At 40.2% G+C, this 17,566-nt stretch overlaps 1 protein-coding gene and 5 non-coding genes across 6 annotated transcripts in view; all 6 read left to right on the top strand.

Moving 5' to 3' along the window:
• Positions 1-2,504: 2,504 nt before the first annotated feature.
• Positions 2,505-2,576, top strand: trnad-guc (transfer RNA aspartic acid (anticodon GUC)). The gene has a single exon. It is a non-coding gene; the product is annotated as a tRNA-Asp (tRNA).
• A 396-nt stretch (positions 2,577-2,972) lies between these two features.
• Positions 2,973-3,044, top strand: trnad-guc (transfer RNA aspartic acid (anticodon GUC)). The gene has a single exon. It is a non-coding gene; the product is annotated as a tRNA-Asp (tRNA).
• A 393-nt stretch (positions 3,045-3,437) lies between these two features.
• On the top strand, positions 3,438-3,509 carry trnad-guc (transfer RNA aspartic acid (anticodon GUC)). The gene has a single exon. It is a non-coding gene; the product is annotated as a tRNA-Asp (tRNA).
• Positions 3,510-3,882: 373 nt separating this feature from the next.
• Positions 3,883-3,954, top strand: trnad-guc (transfer RNA aspartic acid (anticodon GUC)). Its single transcript has one exon. It is a non-coding gene; the product is annotated as a tRNA-Asp (tRNA).
• Positions 3,955-4,334: 380 nt separating this feature from the next.
• On the top strand, positions 4,335-4,406 carry trnad-guc (transfer RNA aspartic acid (anticodon GUC)). The gene has a single exon. It is a non-coding gene; the product is annotated as a tRNA-Asp (tRNA).
• Positions 4,407-4,596: 190 nt separating this feature from the next.
• zmiz1a (zinc finger, MIZ-type containing 1a) overlaps positions 4,597-17,566 on the top strand; it is a 179,362-nt gene continuing 166,392 nt past the window's right edge. Inside the window, exons 1-7 of the mRNA XM_086045234.1 lie at positions 4,597-4,802; positions 5,161-5,229; positions 7,766-8,087; positions 8,487-8,611; positions 9,016-9,117; positions 10,516-10,610; positions 12,494-12,607. The gene's annotated coding sequence lies outside the window, so the exon portion shown is untranslated. The remainder of the gene's footprint in view (positions 4,803-5,160; positions 5,230-7,765; positions 8,088-8,486; positions 8,612-9,015; positions 9,118-10,515; positions 10,611-12,493; positions 12,608-17,566) is intronic.

The following is a 17,566-nucleotide window of genomic DNA, read 5'->3' as shown; positions in this document are numbered from 1 at the left end:
AGGCAATTTTACGCCGTACCATAGTTGCAGTGTCAGCATCGGGAGAGTCCCAAGTGAGCCTCCTATGTGCCAAATAAAGAAAGCCCTGATGAAGCTCCATTGACTTCCTTCAGGGCTTATGTTGAATATGCGCCTTCCTGCTTTGACAACAAAAGCGTTCTTTGCTCTGTTCAAGTGTTAACTCCCTCACAAGTGCACTTATAATGGCTTCTTTCCCACCGTGTACACCAGTTGTGTTATTGTGGATAAGTGACCTGGCAACCTATGACTCACCGCTTGTGCCAGTAAGTCCTTGCGAATGTATTTGAAAAAAGGCCTCCAGAGAAAGGCTGACTGTTTTAGGTTTTGTATTTACAGTGGTGTATCTAAATGTGAATGTCACTGAAAGTGGAAATCAACCCAAACATATTTTTTTTCAAGAATACGTTCCCAGCAGGCTGACCTGTTTTCTGAAGCTGAGCCATGATTGGTTGTTACCTGAGCCTTGAGCAGTTGTGATGTTATTTTCAGTCGACAGAAGTGACAAAATGGCCGCCCCCTGAGATGGTTAAAAAGGGGTGGATTTTGCTGCTTAAGTCATATTCCACAAACGCAATATTAATCAGAGTGCCGTGTTTCAACTAGTGGGCCTGTTGGGAACGTATTTTTGAAAAAACATATTTTTGAAAAAAATATGTTTAGGTTGATTTCCCCTTTAAGTTTCCTATGCGGCTTAATGAGATGCCCGTCTCTTCCCTGTTGGTCTCAGAGGGGGAATCATCACTGCTGTTTTTCTTTTTTTTAAAATTCTTTTGCAGTCCTGTCGTGTCCCATCAGGTTTGGCAGAGCCTGCATGACGTTCACTCCCATCTGCTGGTTGCTAGGTGCCCATATACAGCATCCAATGATTCCAACAGGGCAAACTGCTTTTCATGAATCCTAATTCTTTTTTTTTTTTTTTTTTTAATCAAGGGGTATGCCGTGGCATTGCTCGTGTGTTTTTAGATTTTTAGTTAGTTTTTAACCCTCTATGCATGCAGGCTGCAATGCTTTGCTAACATTTTTCAAAGAATGGTGTAAGACAATGTAAAAATGCAGCTTTCCCAGCAACAAATTTGTGTTAATGTAGAAAACGTTGACGAGGATGTGATTCTGTCATGAAAAAGGGCAGCAGATGTGAGTGACAGTATGATGGAATGGTGTGTGTACTAAACCATAGTTAGGTTGTGTATTAAATTGATATAGACTATATACAATAATAATAATAAATAATAATTTGATCACACAATGAGTCAACATTTAATCAGTACAAAGCATAAAAAATGTTTAATGTACATTTTTAAAAACTAAAGGAGGTACAGCCTTGCAGTATTTTGCTCCCAAATTTTGGAATGCACTTTTTTTTTTAGTTTACTGTATTGGGCATTAAAAACAAAACAAAAAAAAAAAAAAAAGTCTAAACATATTTGACTAGGCAGGCATTTCAATAAGATTAGACTTTTAAAAAAAGAAAACAATGTGATTCTCTATTTAATGCACGTTAATATACAAATAAAGATATTTATAATGGACTTACAGTACGTTTTGATCCTCACCGTCTACAAAGCAGCGCCGAGGAAAAATAGCGCTCTGGAACGTAAACCATTGTACAGTGGACAAAAAGAGTATTACGTCCGTGCTGGTTTAGGATGAATGAATGGGATTCGCTTTTGGGAGATTTAGGAAAGGAATTTATAGCATTAGTGTGGTAGTCGATACAAGTCCATGTAAGTCCATGAAGTAGCCTATAGATAATTCATATAAAGATATTACTCAGCTAGAACCTACCGGTATCCTCGTTAGTATAGTGGACAGTATCTCAGTATCATCCAAACAATGCCTGGTTGCTTCTTGGGCTGTCCACAGGCCAGGCAGGTTTTCATGCGTCTCTTTGGTGCCGCCTATGGTTGCTGCTTAAGCTGCTTGTCCAAGACCTCCTCTATGATTTTAGCAATGGAGTCTTTTGTCAGGGGCAATAGGGGCTGAGAGGGGGCTCAAGAGGCGCTGGCGAATTGTATGGATGTATTCAGCAAGCAGCTCCTTCTTGTCTGTGACATCCCCGCCACGGTACCGTACCACGTTCAAGGCTCTCTCATGAATCTGGTCCATTCCAAGAGCAGGCGACTTGTCCTGAATAGATGGGTCATCCTTAATGCGCCTGGCATCCGCAGACGACTTTAGTATAAGGTGGCCAGGTGACCCCTTGTGGAACACAACTTGGACCCTCCCAGGGAAGAAGTTTCTTCCAGACGTCTATAAAGGAATAAAATGCTCTTTACCATAAAGCATATTTTACATTGTCACATTTAAAGTTATTCAATTAGGTAGCTATCCTCGTTAGTATAGTGGACAGTATCTCCGCCTGTCACTGTACTGTATTACTCCATGTACTTTATCTCTGCGTCTTCGCCATTCATGGTTTCAAGTTTCATGGTTTGGATATGGCTAAACTATGCGAGAGACTATCATTACAGATTGAGCAACTATCCTCGTTAGTATAGTGGACAGTATCTCCGCCTGTCACGCGGAAGACCGGGGTTCGATTCCCCGACGGGGAGGTTTCTGTTTTTAATTTTTTCCATTGAAACTATATTTTCTAAAGTATTTTTGACTATGACTTAGCTGTCAGGAAACCTCGCCCTTATTTACAGCGCCATGAGACGTAGTGGTAAAAAAAAATATCGTATCGGTAGTGGTTAAGCACTACCATTGAAAATGAATAGGATTTGGTTTAAGATAGGTCTGTTTAGTCAAACTATTTCCGGGCCGAAAGCTGGGTTCAATCACCCCCCTGTGAGGTTGTCGTTTATTCACTTTTTTTCGGGAAAACCATAGATACTGTATGACTCCATGTCCTTTACCTCCGCTTCTTCGCCATCCAATTCAGGGAAATTTTTCATGGTTTGGATATGGCTGAACTATGTGTCAGACTATCATTACGAATTGAGCAGCTATCCTCGTTAGTATAGTGGACAGTATCTCCGCCTGTCACGCGGAAGACCGGGGTTCGATTCCCCGACGGGGAGGTAACTTTTTTTCATTTTTTCCATTGAAACTATATATTTTTAAAGATTTTTGACTATGACTTAGCTGTCAGAAAACCTCACCCTTATGTACAGCGCCATGAGATGTAGTGGTAAAAAAAACATATCGCATTGGCAGTGGTTAAGCACTACTATTGAAAATGAATAGGATTTGTTTTAGGTCTGTTTAGTCAAACTATTTCCGGCGCGGAAAGCTGGGTTCGATTCCCCCTCCTGTGAGGTTGTCGTTTGTTCACTTTTTTTTCGGGAAAACAATAAATACTGTATTACTCCATGTACTTTATCTCTGCGTCTTCGCCACTCATTTCTGGGAAGTTTCATGGTTTGGATATGGCTAAACTATGGGAGAGACTAGCATTACAGGTTTTGCAGCTATCCTCGTTAGTATAGTGGACAGTATCTCCGCCTGTCACGCGGAAGACCGGGGTTCGATTCCCCGACGGGGAGGTTTCTGCTTTTCATTTTTTCCATACAAACAATATTTTTTAAAGCATTTTTGACTATGACTTAGCAGTCAGAAAACCTCGCCCTTATTTACAGCGCCATGAGACGTAGTGGTAAAAACAAATATCGCATCGGTAGTGGTTAAGCACTACCATTGAAAATGAATAGGATTTGGTTTAGGTGTGTTTAGTCAAACTATTTCCGGTGCCAAAAGCTGGGTTCGATTACCCCTCTTTGAGGCTGTCGTTTATTCACTTTTTCTTCTCGAAACCAATGGACAGTTTATTGCCCCATGTCCTTTATTTCTGCTTCGCAATTTCGTTTCTTGGATATGGCTAAACTATGAGAAGAATCTTTGTCTGACATTTGGCAGCTATCCTCGTTAGTATAGTGGACAGTATCTCCGCCTGTCACGCGGAAGACCGGGGTTCGATTCCCCGACGGGGAGGTCTCTAATTTTTTCAAATTCCCATTAAATCGATTTTTTGAAAGATATTAGCAATTATTGACTATTACTTACCTGTCAGAAAGCCTGGCCCGTATTGCAGTGCAATGAGACGTTGTGGTAAAAAAAAGATCGCATCCACAGTGGTTAAGCACTACCATTGAAAATGAATAGGATTTGGTTTAGGTCTGTTTAGTCAAACTATTTCCGGCGCGGAAAGCTGGGTTCGATTCCCCCCCCCTGTGAGGTTGTCGTTCATTCACTTTTCAGGAAAACAATGGACAGTGTATTGCCCCATGGCCTTTATTTCTTCTTCTTCGCCATTTCCGGGTTTGGACACGTGTACTGTATGACATAAAATGAAAATGATGGCGTAGCGACTATCCTCGTTAGTATAGTGGACAGTATCTCCGCCTGTCACGCGGAAGACCGGGGTTCGATTCCCCGACGGGGAGGTTCTGGTTTTTCATTTTTTAAATTCCCATTAAATCTGTTTTTTGAAAGATATTAACAATTGTTGACTATGACTTACCTGTCAGAAAGCCTGGCCCGTATTGCAGCGCCATGAGACGTAGTGGTAAAAAAAAACATATCCCATCGATAGTGGTTAAGCATTACCATTGAAAATGAATAGGATTTGGTTTAGGTCTGTTTATGCAACCTATTTCCGGCGTGGAAAGCTCGGTTCGATTCAACGCCTGGGTTGTTGTCGTTTATTCATTTTTTTCTGGAAAAAAAATGACAGTGTATTGCCCCATGTCCTATATTTCTCCTTCTTTGCCAACAAATTTCGGGAATACAATACAACAAATAATTCATCAAGTTTGGACACGGCTAACGATGCTAAAAAAGTAAGTGCTGTACTGCTTATATTTGCTCATGTAGCCAAATAGAATGTTTTCAGATTTGTTATGTAAGAGGGGTTTGGTGTCTTCCCCACACTGCTATTCTACAACCAAAAATGTGTCAGTGGACAATTAATTTGGTACACTATGAGACTTAGAACTCGATCACAAATTATGCAAATTTAAAGGCAATAATGTTCAATTTTGATTGTTTCTCATATTTTGGTTACCGTATTTAGCTGTTTTACAGCAAAATGCAGCTACTATAAAACATTTGAGCAGCATATTTGATAGAAGGGGGCGAATATAGTGTGCCTCAACTATTAAAAAAAAAAACTAATTTAAAAAATGTTCTTACTTCCAGGATTCCAGGAGTCCATTTTCTATAAGAGGTGGGGTACGTACATCCTGGACCGATGAACATATAGACAAGGTTGTTAATGCTTTCCAGAAGCTTCAGATTTCCCCATCATACCTTCTGCATGCCTAGTATTGGAATGAGATTGAGTTCCAAACTATTAGCAACTGAAATAAATAAATTCGATTTTCATGAGCACAGTTTCATCTTTTAATGTTGTCTCAAAAAAAAAAGAAAAAAAGTCTTATTGCCAAGACACAAAGACTCTAAGTGGAACTGTTCAATTTCATGAACTAAATGCCCCCTTCAGTGAAGAGTTCTGCCCATGTTTCTTCAATCAGCGGAGCGAATTTTTATTTTGGATTTGACTTTGCATGATGCCACTTCCAAAAGTACCATCGTGACTCATTTACATACTTTTTCAATTGCAGCCTGTCACCAAATTGCCTCTTGTGGGAACACAGCGGCTTGATGGAGTCTCTGCATATCACAGGCCAAGTCGACCAAATTGTGATTAACTTTATTCGTCATAGAAAAAAAAAAAAAGACGGGACAAGATCAGGTTAGGATTCCATGCTGCAAATCCGACACTTGAGTTATTCTGCCATTTTTAAATGAGCGTGCACATTCGCCCCCCTGCGCTCATTGGTATTCCTGTTCATATTAGCCTCTTCAATCAGCAGGAGAGAAGCTGTGATTAATGGCAGCAGAGAGAGCAATCTCCCAGTGATTCATTAAGCACGACTGGTGTGAATAAAAAGGAAGATTTGATCATATTTCCGTTCAGACTCCGAAAAATATCGTCCGGCGCTGGTGAAATGTATAATTTATGGTGTTGTTAGTTGCTCTCATGTTAAGTCCACAGAGCAGAATGAAAGCCAAATTAGTGTGAATAACAGATGCTTCCTGTTTTAGTGTGGAACTCCTCATTTACTGGCCAATCTCACACTTAAATAATGAAAATGTAATACGGTGCCGTGGATGGTTTGAGTGATTATCTCATTACTAGCTTATGCTGGAATCAAGAAATCAAGAAATGTTTTATGCTTCAAACCTGTCTTAAATCAAGCCGTATTATATTTCTGCATAAATATGCAATTTTATATGTTTGATTAACTATTCCTCCACTGCTGTATGCACATAAATGTTAACAAGTAACACCGGGCAAGAATGTCAGGATGATTCAGTTTTCTTTTAATTGTTTTGAAAGTAATTTGCTTATGGCAATGTTTGAAGATGGTTTGAAAACATTAATATTTTAATGGCGTGGAGCGCATATTGTCCATAATTTCCCAAAACAATTTGAAATGTGCACTCGTCAGACCACAGCACACTTTGTGTTCACACTCAGATTCATTTAATTTCCCTAAATAAGCACGAAGCGCAGGGTTGTAGATGGCCGTAATTTATCCCCGCCCACCCGTTAGCTTTAATATGACATCTATATGTGACCATATGTCACAGTAGACATATTGATCAAAACACACACAAATTGTTGAGTAGATATGGTATCTGTAAAGCTGACAGTTATGGTGAGTTTAATGAGAACGCATCCGGAATAATGATAAGACAATCTACGTACCCTTCAGTGGGTCACAGACGTTATAATACAACACAGAAAAAATACTTGTCATAATTGAATTTGTATTATTACATACTATATTAGTTTCAATATATAATATATTGTAATAATACATAAATATAATTGTTTCTAGAACACAATGTGAGTGAATGCATTTATACAATAAGGATTTATCCATAATAAATATTTTCTGCATTTGACTTAGAAAAATAAAACACTCCTGGGTATAATATATTGTTGATGATTGTTTAAAAGAAAAACATGATATTCAGTACCATAGAATTGCTTTTGTACAACATAGGCCTTACTTAGAATAAATGCATGGTGCTTTCGGCCATTGCGTAGATAAAAAGCCCCATCCACTCATCAAAATAAATATTTCACATATTATTTCACATTGTTATATTGAGGATAAGCAGTATAGACGATGGCTGGCTACATTTCTTTGTACAGTAAAGGCCCTTTCCCTAATCAATACCTGATACTTTTATCGGTTGAGTAAATAAACACCCTGTAGCCACTATATGCTATATGAGGAACTAGAAAGCAATCAGCATGTATTATATTAAATAAGGTTAAATGATGTTATGTGGGACACCAAACCAAAACATTATTGGTGGACATCAGATGACAAGCGGACGTTCATATTCCATCCGAGTCATTTGTAATCCCAAAGAGACGTCATTCCATTTAAAACATTAGCTGGACAAAACCAATATCTCCAGATCCAAATCCCCTCTGTAACCCCCAACCAGCATATTAACACAGATTGATTTCAATCAAACATTAGCCCTGCAAATGTGCAACGGGCCATCGGGCTAGCGTCATTACTGCCGCTCGTTTGCCAGCTAAGAGACGATCAGATAAGACAGGGGCAGAATTAGCTTTGTGCTGGCTCTCTGTCACTCTCATCCCAAACTGCCGCCGGGTGGGTGGGCATGAGTGGGGGGGGGGATCTGATTAAAAGGATATATTGTATAGTACATGTACATTAAAGTCTCCCTACTCTACTTTCCCTCCCACTTACAGATGGCACAAAGGCCCGAGCACTCTGTTTGTCCATCACCGTGATGCCGCAGCGGATGCCCTCAGCTGCTTTTTTTCTGGAAGGTGAGGGCGACAATGCTCGACGGAAAGCCAGTCATAGAGAAATCCTGCTTTGTCACCTCCACCTCCACGCGATGAGTATGCAGCACAACAAAGCCAAAGCCTGGCTCTGGAGTGGCGTCTTTTGCACAGAGCTGCCTGCTGTCTCATTGAACGCTGTTCAAAATCAATAAGCTGACCTTAGCAAAGTCAGAGGCCATGCTGAGGACCCCATCAGGAAGCGTACAGCCCCCCATCCCTTCAAGTACGAGCACGACTGACTAAACGATTTTGACGCTTTTAGCAAATTTGCAAACTGCATACATATTAATATGATTTAGATGATGATTTAGTGGTATCGCATCATTTTTGCACATGTACTAGTTAAGATATCATTTAAATGCAAATTTGCTTATCATCCTTTTTGTTCCATGTGTGTGCCATGTTCCAAATGTAGTAAATATTAAATATAATTAATAAGTACGTTTCTTGTTAAAAAAAAAAAAATCAGAATTATAAATTGTTGGATGCACTGACGGTGTAGTGATTCATTCGCCTGACTTCCACACAGGCTGCATGTGTTCAGCGTCACTCAGGGGTGACGTGACTGAGGCTGTGAATAATTGCCTGTCTTCATATGTTCTCTGTGATGTTTGGCAACCAGTCCAGGATAAGCGGTCAAGGAGATGGATGGATGGGTGATGCACATGGGTCCAAATTACACTTCACCTCGTCCCACCAATGATGTCAATGTTTACAGTTTGCATTTTGTGGATGGATCCATTTCAGGTAACGCAAATAACAGAACATGCAATTGTTTCCAAAATCTACACATACTGGCCGTTTCAGTGACTCATATGATGTATAACCACTGAATTAAATACAGTGGTGCTTTGAGATACAAGTGTAATTAGTTCTGTGTCCATGCTTTTAACGATAAGCTTGCATCTCAAATCATCTTTCCCCATTGTAATGAATGATGCCACTAATTCATTACACCTCCACCCAAAAATGTTTTTTTAAATAATGAAAGTATCTCTATAAATATTGTTCTTTATAAAAATCCTAAAACATACAGTAATGAAATGGTTAAATAAAATGTGAGGAATTAATTGTCTTTTGCCATATTTTTTACTTCACTTCATTGGCTAATTTGTGTTGCTCCCTCTGTTGTGCTCTCTGTTGTCACCTAGGGAGGTAATACATAATGGATATACATGGAGACAGTCACTCTTCGATTACTCACAGTTTTATTAGTCAGTCTTCGCAAAGGATGAAGAATATACAGTTTTCCTGTGAGTATTGTTATATTATCTGTCGACGTGTGTTGCTCCACTGTTTTTGTTCCAATGACTGTTTCTCAAAGGATTATACCTTTTAGTTACTGATTATACACTTCTGTTTAAATTCCATCTACATTTTGTTGCCTTGTACTTGTGACGTATAATGACAATAAAGATGAATCTAATTTAATGTAACCTGATTAATATACAATCAGTAATATTATAAAACTGAATTGTACATATATAGTCCTCCCTCGAGTTGTTTTCACATAAAACATCTGCTGAAAGTTGATAGGTACAAATAAATCATTCCTCCGAAAAAAAGGCAGACTTTTCACTCACTGTCTCAAGTTGTGTGGATGGATTAGGCCACTACGTGTTGAGGATGGCTTTAATAATTAAGAAGAGACGAGAATATAAGCTGCTCCCTGTTGTGCAGTCAACTGTACTGGCACGAAAAAGAGCTCGGATAGATGGAAGAGGAGGAGGAGGAGGAGGGCGGTAATGGTGAGAAGTGCTTATGAAATATGGATATCAGGAAGAAAGCAGTCCAGGAAAGTTGCCAGAGAAAAAGTCTTTAATTAGTTGAGTGATAGCTGCAAATACTCAACAGTAATAACAGTTGAAAAATATGACACATTTTAAAGTGTTTGTGAGTGATACGTGCCGATGGCGCATTGTTTGTCTTCATACAGCTCCAATTATCATCCATTATGAGAGGAGCAATTAATTGAAGAACTTCCGCCAGTCTCATAAAAGAAAATACCTAGGTAAATCCCAAATGGCATCTGTAGCATGTGCGTGATTTCATGCCTGTTGGCGCCACTACTCTGAGTGCAAAAGCATCCCAGCGGTGATATGTTTTTTTTCCCCCCTGTGAGAGTCAACAACAACAACATCTCAACGCTTTTCAGATTTCAATTAAAAAAAATAAAGAAACCTCTAAAACAAACAAAGAAAATAATTGTGTTCGGAGCAGGTTTCCAGGGTGGTGTTTAAACTGTGTGTAGTTTTGACAATTGTTCCTGCTTATAGCAGTAACAATTTTTAGCCATCTCTGGGGGCGGCCATTTTGTCACTTCTGTTGACTGAAAATGACACCACAACTACTCAGGGCTCAGGTAACGACCAATCACAGCTGACCTGTTTTCTGAAGCTGAGCCCTGATTGGTTGTTAACTGAGCAGTTGTGATGTCATTTTCAGTCAACAGAAGTGACAAAATGGCCGCCCCCTGAGATGGCTAAAAAGGAGTGAAAATGTGTCGGAGCTCAGTCCCTGTCCACACTGGTTTGGTGTTGACATGTTCAATAGTTTACTGCTCTTTACACAACTTGAGTTGAAGGGTAAAACAACATTATTTTTATTCTGTGACTATTCATTTTTTTCTATATCTCTGTCGTTACCTCCAGGTGACACTCTGAGCTCAGTGGACTCATTCCTCTGAAAACATCCTACATTCGACTAAAAATCCATTGTAAACTGAGACCGTGTTGGAATTTTTCTGGTATGTACCTAAGTGCTTTGTGTTTGGTCCATTTTGTTATATAACACCACTGCTATAATTCAACTCTCCAAAGGGTTACACCAGCCACCCTGTGACTTTGGTTATATTAATTTGAAATGAGTGCATTATGAACTACTTGAGTTGCTGCATGCCAAATGTTCCACGCTCTGTTAGGCAAATGACTGTTAGATTTTCCCTGGCCCTGCTGTTGAAGCCCGCGACCACAATATTAAGATTTAACATCACTTCTGACTGGAGATGGAAGCAGGAAAGAGCTGCTTTGCGTTCCCTCCAGCCTGGCTGAAGACCAGCATCAGCCTCATCATCATGGAGTTAGCAAATGTAGCACGCTATCGACGGGGCCGCCTGGCTGTGGCGTTTAGCTTCAAAGAACCACCCGCGGGCATCCCTTCTAATATTGTCCCAGAGATGGTGTTTTTCACAAACCTACTGATGCATGAGGCCTGCGAAAAAAACAGAGGGCAAACATCAAAAGTGCGTTTGAAAGCGTGAGGGAATTTTGTCAAACCACAACTAAGTTTCCACCTGAATCCTGTGTGAGCTGTCATTTCAAGGCGATGACTAATGTCTACGTTGCTGATGGAATGTTGTACAGTACTATGTATACCTCCTCTATATCACAGCTGCACGTACACATTTTTACGTGTCTAGCATCATCAAAACAATAGCATCAAAATGAAGAAAATCATTCATCCTGAGTGCACATACTGACAACGGTGTACTGTATGTTTTCCCCATACCCCCCCCGCCCCCCATCCCTCCCTCACTCTGTCTTTTTGTTCCACATGCTACCCTTGTGCATGTTACCATTACGTAACCCAGAAGCTGGGAGTTGCAGTGAGGATGGTGGTCCATAGGGGGATGTACAAACAGCTGCAGTGTCAGTGATGGGTACATTTTATTATCACAGCGTGACACAAGACCTCAGGCACCTTCTGTGCACAAAACAGCAAGAGTGAAAGCAGGGCTGGCAAAAAAAATCACAGGCTGGTAGACTCGCATGTATACTTATATATATCTATGTCTATCCATCCATCCATCCATCCATCCATCCATCCATCCATCCATCTATCTATCTATCTATCTATCTATCTATCTATCTATCTATCTATCTATCTATCTATCTATCTATCTATCTATCTATCTATCTATCTATCTATCTATCTATCTATCTATCTATCTATCTATCTATCTATCTATCTATGTATATATATATATATATATATATATATATATATATATATATATATATATATATATATATATATATATATATATATATATATATATATATATATATATATATATATATATATATATATATATATATATATATATATATATATATATATATATATATATATATATATATATATATATATATATATATATATATATATATATATATATATATATATATATATATATATATATATATATATATATATATATATAGAGGCACCATACTACCGGTATTTACTTTATTTCCCGTTATGTCCAATGGCTGCTCTTACTGCAATTGAAGCACACAGTTTGACTTGCACAGTGCTATTCAGCAGATGTCTCCACCAGGCTGTTTTAAATGATGTGAATTTATTAGTTTGTTTGCAACTTCCTGTTTATGATCAACCCAGATTTGCTTTCATGGTTGGTTCATGGCGTTCCCTTTCAAGTTTGATGATATTCCACATGTCGCTGACGTCATAATGGGTTGATGACTCCCATTCCACAGCTCCAGCATCATTTTGTCCTTTTTTTTGGTCATCACATATTATCCCGCTCTCTCTAATTAGAGAAATGACAGACATAGTGTTGGTTTGAAAAAAAAAGATGTATTTTTAATTGGAATTATTTCGCTACAGTATTCCTCAAATCAAGATGAATGAAGATGAAGTCCAGATCAGTCAGCCCGCAGAGGAAGTCAAATGTATCTACAGCCATGTCATTATGTGCTTGCACAATGGTTTGGACTATAGGTGAGTGTTTCCCTTTTCTCATGCAAAGTAAATCAACAATTCCTTTGTTTCTAGAGCAACCTTCTGGTGTTTTTGCTTGTTGTTTGCATACATATAAGTAGCAATGCTAATGACAATGGGAATTTGGCTAAATTACCTTGGATAATGAAAGGGAAAATAAACTAATCATTTATTTGGGAGACTCTCTCTCTCCGAATGAATGAATGAACTCCTTCCTTTTGATGCCTGTATCGCAGAAATCGTGAGGTCTGCGTGGATGTTGCTCAATTTCCCCAGCTAAAGTCATGTAGGATTTCTTTAGACAGCACTCCCATTTACAATCAATAACTGTCAATGGCAGTGAATGAGCAGCAAGTCTATCATCAATGACATTAAAATTGTCAGTGAAATACAGCGAAACAGAGATATGCCTAATTTTTTGGAGCCTTCGATGAGATCTGCCATCTCGTTAAACTTCATTTAGGGACCGCTCTACCGTGCTGAAAAAAGATCAATGACATCATCGATTAATTGACGTCGACTCTATTCGACTTTAATCACATTAAAGTCAACCGCAAAAAATATGTAGCCGTTCAGTCCTTCACACGCACACTGTTTCCATAAGAGAAGCCAAAGTAGAGAGCCGCTCACATTTGTCACTCTGGCATGCAAGCTTCCCTTTTTTTCGGAGGTGGCCTTGTTTCCGCATGAGCTCTGGGCATCTCTCGCCACGGCTGCCTAGTAACTGTCAGATGTAGACTGTGATTTATGCAAATTGGCAGGGAAGTGCTTGTGGGTCAGCCGCGATAATGTGGCAAGACAGTGCACGCGGGCAAGTCAACGGGATATCCAAGTCGGAGCAGTGTGTATATAGCAAGTGCAGAATGATGAGTTGGAAATAATGTGCAGTAGGACATTTGGAGAGAAGCATTGAAATCTTTGACCATGAAAATATTGGATAATGGAAATATAGTGGGAAAAATAAGAATAACCATGTGAAGAATTTTTTGAGCAATTTTGAAGGTTAAAAAAAAACGACACGTTTCTATTAAATAATTATAATAATATGATCGTTAGAAATAAAATAAATATGTTCATATAATATTTCATTTATAAATTCAATTAAATAAAACCAATGTAAACATTATATTAAATAAAATCATTGCTTAAAGGAGGAGTCAACCCCAACATTTTCTCGTCAAGAATATGTTCAATGCAGGTCCAGTAGTCTAAACACGGAATTCTGATTAATATTGCGTTTGTGGAATTTAAGTTAACCCATTAAGGACGGGAGCGCATAACCGCGTTTCTACCACTAAAACCGGGAGCGCTGTTTCGTGTTTCTCCCTTTAAAGCGTACATGCGTACATGTCATTTTCTTTTTTTCATCCAATTGGTCTCGGTCTCTTAGCCAATGAAATGCATCAGAATATACATGTGACGCTGTCGTGAGTTGTCGTAGCATATCCGGAATTTTTCCGAGGAGTAATGGTGGACGCCGTCAATCGCGGTAGCTCTGCTATAAGACACGGCAGTGATTTAGACGACACGCTCGCGGATTTTAAAGCCGTAAAACCATCCAAACGTGATGTATGGTTAAGATAAATGTTCGTAGACAATGACGATTTCAACGTCTTTGTAAGAGAATACAGCATGGTAATTACCACTAGATTTTTTAATTAAAAATAGTGCTTCACTTGCATCTTCCATTGAGACAATAAAGATTCATAAACTCGTGCCTGCGTGAAAGCCACATGTCTAAGCTCTCAAGTTTGGGGGGATTTATGTTTCTATCTGCTACAGGGGCCGAGATATTAATTATTTAGTAGGTGGCGAAAATGTCAGGTTTTCAAGAGTGACTCCAAAGATGACCGTAGGTTTTAGAGAGATGTCTCTCGAGGGGCTTCAGGCTTTAATGGGTTAAGCAGTAAAGTTTTGCCACTTTCTGTCAACTGAAATTATCAATCACGGCTTCCCTGTTTTCTGAAGATGAGCCATGATTGGTTGTTACCTTAGCCCTCAGCAATGTGATGTCACTTTCAGTTGTCAGCAAGTGGCAAAATTCCCCCACCCTGCGATGGCTAAAAACGGGTGGATTTTATTGCTTAACTATATTCCACAAACGCAATATTAATCAGAATGCCATGTTTCGACTAGTAAACCTGCATAGAACATAATCTTATAAAGAAAATGTTGGGTTTGACTTCCCTTTTGAAAATAAGCACTTTGGTGCCCCTGCTGTCAGCAAACATTCTCAATCGCTGTCACTGGTGCAATCACACTTACTGTTTTAGCTGCTGCCAGGAAACGCATCCTCCTTGACGACAAAATCACCAACACGATAAACATTAGTTTCATTTTATGTCCGAAAATCGTCCTACCATGACTCAATATGTCCGCCTCAAGCCAAATATCACACACCAGTTTGACTGCATCATGTCTCAATTGGATCATTTATTGAAACGGGGGCCGTGCGCAGGGGTGGCGGGGTAAGTAATCTTTCCCTCCCTGGCTTGTAAATGGGAACTTTTTTCCTTTTAAAAATTCAAATTCATAAGGTGGAAATGATGGTAACAGATGTGATTGCTATCCAGGGATTTAGGATGTTGATATGCTTTACTGAATGTGATCCTTCATCTCTTCCCCCTCATTTCCTGCCAGTTTCCACCATCTAATTAAGGGGAAAAAAAATCAGCCACTCGTTGGTTTTACTCAGATCCAGGTGATCCAGATGGTACCGGGGGGTCGGAATACAGTCTTGCCATCCACTGATACAAACAGTTGGTCTTTCTATTTTCGAGGCTGGCCACTTGTGGTGCCTGGCACGGTTTAATTAGAGTGAATACATTAGGTCGGTGTGCGATGCTGCTACCTGGCATGGGTTCGAACACTGGGGACTGCAGAGGAGGCCATCACTTGCCCTGCGACACGACACTCCCACCTGGAGGGAACTCAGCGGCTTCCCAGTGACAGATGGAGGCTTGCTCACGGAACTGGGCCGGATTACTGCAGCAACCATTAGACTGGTCAGTGAGCCATCGCGTCTTTGTGTTGGCTCTACTTTTGCTCGTTTGGTACCACGGCGGTGATGCCATCCATCATCATTTGCATTTGTCTTGTGGTTAGTCCGAGTCAATGATACAAGGCTCTGTGGCCATTATGCCCTTATAGGGGGTCCTCAATTTAGGACGGTGCCGACATACGACATTTCAAGGTTATGAACGATACGCACTACAAGAAGTCATGATTCGCATGATCCATGAATCCAGAAGATTTATGACATTAAACGTCATCGATATTGGGGTCATCCCAGAGGTTTTTTTGATGATGTTGATTTTAGGGCTCAAGTGAGTGTTGCGTAGCATGGAAGTTGGGATGGGTGGTTACCCCAGGTGCAGGATTTCGACAAGTGTTAAACACAAGCCCGACGGTGGCCATAAAGTGTCAAAGAGCCTCAATGCTGGACAGGTAGCCTCAAATCCACGGATTACAGGACTGTTTCCACAACACGGTCATTCATGATTTATGGGCCTTGCTTTGTCAAACTGATGGAAGCATAGAATGCTTTAAAAACGTTTTTAGTAAAATTAAGTTACATTTTAGGGTTTGAGGCAATATTAGGTTGATGTTTTTAAAGAAAAGTGCTTCCAAATGTTAGAATACTGCCAATCCAGAATCACGTTTGACTTCTTGTCAGTTTGGTCATGTGTGGCCAATGACCGTCACATAGGTTAGCTCTTTCTTGGAGACCCCGGTCACAATCTCGATTTGGATCAAAACTAATTGCTCTATTTTCGTGGAACACACGTTTGTCACGCACGGACACACGATCAAGGGTGGAATACGGTCTCCATGTGATCACTTCACAGCAGTGGTCTGTGATCGCTAACTTTACATCATTCACCCATTGAAGTCGGCTTACAGTTCCTTATAAAGGTACTTTGTGTGCTTCATTGATTCCAGCAAGTTTATTACTGCTTCGGCAATGTCAAAGATTGTGTGCCTCTCGTGCTCTAAATTTAAAGGGTACGAACGCTTCCATTGTGCACACCCACAACGGTACCAACGCCAGTTTCTAGTTGCGCTCGTCTGTGAAAATATCCAAAGGAAGAAAACTCCAGCCATGCGCACAATTAGACTGCGCTTTCTGCTAGACTTGCTCTGGGCACGAAAATAGAGCCCTAAAGAGTACACTTACCTCTCGCACCTCCCTGCTTTTCGTCATTAAGATTCATACATTATTCATTAACCATAATGACTTTGATTTATTTTGCCTTTCATGAAACACAAGAGGCGGCACGGTGGGCGACTGGTTAGCACGTCCGCCTCACAGTTCAGGGGTCGTGGGTTTGATCCCGGCCCCGGCCTCCCTGTGTGGAGTTTGCATGTTCTTCCCGTGCCTGCGTGGGTTTTCTCTGGGTACTCCGGTTTCCTCCCACATTCCAAAAACATGCTTGGTGGGTTAATTGGACACTGTAAATTGCCCCTAGGTGCGATTGTGAGTGCGGATGTTTGTTTGTCTCTGTGGGCCCTGCGATTGGCTGGCAACCAGTTCGGGGTGTCCCCCGCCTGCTGCCCGAAGACTGCTGGGATAGGCTCCAGCACTCCCCCGCGACCTTTGTGAGGATAAGCGCTGTAGATAATGGATGGATGGATGGATGAAGCACAAGAACACTTCTTAAAAACAGAGGAAAACACAAAGACAACAAAACTGCACTAAATCTGAATAGCATTCAGGTCTTGCATATTTGAGAAAAGGGAGAGCTCCAGAGGGTGGCGGCAGCAACACTGAAGGATCAAACCGGAGTTATGACCTGACCACTGTTTAAGGACGTCACCTGTCAATGGGGTAAAGAGGTCGCTGGGATATGGTGGGACTTGGGCATTGAAATATTGAATGTTTAGGAGAATTAATTTGTGGCCAATGACGGACTGGGTAGTCAGAGTTTTTTGAGAAATGTTGAAAGATGTGTTTACAAG

This window comes from Filicampus tigris, chromosome 11 (genome assembly GCF_054856515.1).
Source record: "Filicampus tigris isolate MCC_2025a chromosome 11, RoL_Ftig_1.0, whole genome shotgun sequence".
Classification (NCBI taxonomy): Eukaryota; Metazoa; Chordata; class Actinopteri; order Syngnathiformes; family Syngnathidae; genus Filicampus; species Filicampus tigris.
The sequence above is the reverse complement of the archived record's forward strand: the minus strand, read 5'-3'. Positions and strand labels throughout refer to the sequence as shown.